General features: G+C 52.4%; 1 pseudogene across 1 annotated transcript; it reads left to right on the top strand.

Moving 5' to 3' along the window:
• The first annotated feature begins 1,182 nt into the window (after window positions 1-1,182).
• Window positions 1,183-3,914, top strand: LOC307055561 (elongation factor 1-alpha-like; annotated as a pseudogene). Its single transcript has 7 exons — window positions 1,183-1,326; window positions 1,511-1,671; window positions 2,180-2,460; window positions 2,584-2,734; window positions 2,998-3,254; window positions 3,415-3,628; window positions 3,757-3,914. The product of its transcript is annotated as an elongation factor 1-alpha-like (transcript).
• The last annotated feature ends 208 nt before the right edge of the window (window positions 3,915-4,122 follow it).

The following is a 4,122-nucleotide window of genomic DNA, read 5'->3' as shown; positions in this document are numbered from 1 at the left end:
ACAATGTTGTGTTAGTTTCAGATGTACAGCAAAGTGATTCAGTTATACATATTTTTTCAGATTCTTTTCCATTATAGGTTATTACAAGATATTGAATATAGTTCCCTGTGCTATACCATAGGACCTTGTTGTTTATCTATTTTATAGGTAGTAGTATGTACCTGTTAATCCCAAACTCCTAACTGATCCCTCCCCCACCCTGCCCCTCTGGTAACCATAAGCTTGTTTTCTATGTCTGTGAGTCTGTTTCTGTATTGCAAATAAGTTCATTTGTATCATTTTTTTAGATTCCACATATAAGTGATGTCATATGATGTTTGCCTTTGTCTGACTTACTTCACTTAATGTGATAATCTCTAGGTCCATCCATGTTGCTGCAAATGGCACTATTTCATTCTTTTATATGGCTAATATTCCATTGTATTGTACCGCATGTTTTTTATCCATTCATCTGTTGATGGACATTTAGGTTGCTTCCATGTCTTGGCTAGTGTAAATAGTGCTCTTTGAACATTAGTCACCCACCATCTCTTCATCCGAATATCCAATTGGTCAGAGAAGAAGTCTGTGAAATTGAGTTTGGGGGAGGGAATAGCATTTCTTAAACCAGTTCCAGCTCTGGTGTCAGCTTTGGAAGGTCCAGTGCTAGGTTTATAAAAGCAGGAGGCAAGACAGCTGTTCACTATCATCACAGCTGCTGTAGCTCTTGCTGGATCGACTTAGTTCCTTTTTCTCTGGAGGTAGGGACTTGCAGGGGGCAGGGGACAAACTGCAAGTTACAGAGTGTCAGGGTTTCTTGTATCAGAAGTGGGCCGGGGCTGGGGAGTGTGGTGGGGTGTGGTGGAGGGATGGGTGGGGTGGAGGGAGGGGAGGGATGGGAACGCCCAACATGTCTGGGGAAGGCCTACACAGGAGAAAGGATGGATGGGCCAGGACTGCTTGGAAGTACCAGCTATGGAACTGGGATTGTGACCTCTGCCAGGGCGTGAGCCTGGCAAATCTTTTACTTTTCAGTTGATGCTACCATGTCCCAGGCTCCGGGCTAGGCTGTGAAGCAGGGAGGGGGGTGCTGGGCAGGAGCAGAGTGGAGGGGAGGAGAGGAGAGAGGCAGGCCTGGAACGCTGTGGCCTCACCCACCCCGTGCTCCCCTCTAGCAGTGACTGAAGGAAGGAACCCGCCGCCATGGGCAAAGAGAAGACCCATATCAATATCGTTGTCATCGGTCACGTGGACTGTGGCAAGTCCACCACCACCGGGCATCGCACCTACGAGTGTGGGGGGATCGATAAGAGGACCATCGAGAAGTTTGAGAAGGAGGCAGCCGAGGTAAAGCACCCACGTGCGGTGTTGGCCTCTAGGAGCTGGGGTGGGGGGATGGATGTCCTGCTTCTCGGTGGGTCCAACGCAGACAGCAGGGTGCGCTGTGAGGTCTAAGGCACCACTGAATTCCCTGGGATAGGTCAGTCTCCTCGCCATCAATGTGCTCTACTCACTCCCCACCCCTCCCCAGATGGGTAGGGGCTCCTTCAAGTACGCCCGGGTGTTGGACAAACTGAAGGCAGAGAGAGAGTGTGGCATCAACATCTACATCTCCCTGTGGAACTTTGAAACCAGCAAGTACTACATCACCATCATCGATGCCCCATGAACATGATGACGGGCACCTCCCAGGTAAAGCAACCCATGTTCCCAGGGCCCTGCCTTTCAGATGGTGGCAGGACAGGTGCAGAGGAAGGGAGGAAACTCAGGCTTTATTTCCGGGACTCTGGGAAGGAGGGTATCATAAGCCTTAGAAGGTTTTCCTCATCCATGCCAATCATCAATTCTGAAAGAACCAGAGGAGGACAGACTCTGTGAGGCTCAGATACGGTCCCCCTTTCAGGCTGGGGCAGGGACCAGGTTTTCTGACACCCAGACAAGTAGATTACTTGGGGTCCGTCTGGGAGGAAGGAACTAAAAGCTCATTTATGGGACTAGGTGAGAGTTTAACTGGGAGGCGGGACCTCTGCACACAGCAGCAACCAAGGGATCCATGAATTTGTCAACTTCTGGGGAGCATCCTGTCCCTGAGCTTTCCCAACGGACCCAGGACTGCCCGAAACTCCAGCAGGCTTCCCAGCCTGGCCGGCGCCCCCTCCCCTAACTAAGCCCTTGACCCCGTGGTGTCTGTGTCCTGCAGGCCGACTATGCAGTGCTTATCATGGCCGGCAGCTTAGGCAAGTTCAAGGTGGGCATCTCCAAGAACGGGCAGACCCGCGAGCACACGCTTCTGGCCTTCACCTTGGGCGTGAAGCAGCTGATCGTGCCCATCAACAAGATGGACTTGACCGAGCCCGCCTTCCAGGAGATCACGGAGGAAGTGAGCACCTACATCAGAAGATTGGCTACAACCCTGCGTCCATGGCCTTCGTGCCCATCTCGGGTTGGCACAGCGACAACATGCTAGAGCCCAGCAGCGACGTGAGTGTGGGATGGGTCTGCGGACCGACAGAGTCGGTCCTGGTCCTGGTCCTGGTCCTGGGGTGGGTGTGCTGAGAGCAATGCCCCAGGCTCACCTCCACTACGTTCTGCATCCTCCCGCAGATGCCCTGGTTCAAGGGCTGGAAGGTTGAGCGAAAGGAGGGAAACGCCACCCAGGTGACACTGCTGGAAGCTCTGGACTCCATCCTCCCACCCACTCACCCCGTCAACAAGCCCCTGAGGCTGCCTCTGCAAGATGTGTACAAGATTGGAGGCGAGGTGACAGGGCTTCTTGAGGAATGAAGGAATTGAGAATGAGGTCTGGTGTCTGACTTGCCAGGGTTCAGATCCTGATTTCTGAGCTGTGATAAAGTGTAAAGCCCCCAGCGTTTCCAAATTATCTGATACACAGAAGAAACAGCCAGTCCTGTAGGTGGCCTTGGTCCTTGAGCCCCAGGACTAAGGGACTCCCCCAGAAGCCAGTTGTCACTGGATGGGTCTAGAATCTTTCTGAGTGCCCTTCTTCCCATTGGACAGGCATTGACACTGTGCCCTTGGGCCGTGTGGAGACCGGCTTCCTGAAACCTGGCATGGTAGTAACCATTGCCCCCAGCAACGTCACCACTGAGGTCAAGTCTATGGAGATGCACCACGAGGCCCTGCCCGAGGCCCTGCCCAGTGACAAAGTGGGCTTCAATGTGAAGAATGTGTCCATGAAGGACATCTGACACAGCAACGTCATCAGAGACAGCAAGAATGAACCCCCCATAGAGGCCAGCAGCTTTGTGGTGCAGGTAGGTGCCCAGGAAGCCAAGGGACTTGGTGCTTGGTGGTGATGGAAATGCTTCTTAGAAATTAGCCCCAGTTCAGCGGAAGCCCCAGGTTGGTTGAGGGTTGGCCCCAGATCACAGGTGCCATCGGATCTCTTCTAATTCCATCCTCCTTCCCTGCCAGGGGATAGTCTTGAATCACCCGGGACAGATCCATGCTGGTACTGGACTGCCACATGGCCCACGTCTCCTGCAAGCTTGCTGAACTGAGGGAAAAGATTGACCGGTGCTCAGGCAAGAAGCTGGAGGACAACCCCAAGGCCCTGATGCAGCCATAGTGCAGATGGTCCCCAGCGAGGCCATGTGTGTAGAGACCTTCTCTGAGTACCCACCTCTAGGTGAGCCAGGGACTGATGGCTGCTGAGTCCTGGGAAGGAAAGCACCTCTGACTGAGGCCAAGGAGCCTTTCCTTCTATGCCTCTTTCTAGAAATTTCACTCTTTCTTCTTCCTTCCTTCCTCCTCCAGGCTGTTTTGCTGTGCAGGACATGAGGCAAACAGTGGCCACTGGAGTCATCAAGGCAGTGGAGGAGAAGACAGCCTCTGCAGCCAAGTTCAGCAGTGAAGACCAGCAAGAAATGAAGTGTGTCCTCGGCAACCTCCACTCTATGAGATACTTCTATTGACAGAATAAAATTAATAATAAAACTTAAACTAGCTGTCTTGGTTTCTTCCAAGGAGGAAAGCATCAGGTTAATGAGGAAACTCTGGGTAGATGAACGACTAATTTAAGGCCCATAGGCTTCAAAGTTTTATGCTCTGGGTGGTGAACACAATGCAGGGTCTTACCTCCTTCTCCCACCCAGAGCTCTTTCCCATCCTCTTCCCGTTTCC

Source organism: Hyperoodon ampullatus (genome assembly GCF_949752795.1).
Source record: "Hyperoodon ampullatus genome assembly, chromosome: 7".
NCBI lineage: Eukaryota > Metazoa > Chordata > Mammalia > Artiodactyla > Ziphiidae > Hyperoodon > Hyperoodon ampullatus.
The sequence above is the reverse complement of the archived record's forward strand: the minus strand, read 5'-3'. Positions and strand labels throughout refer to the sequence as shown.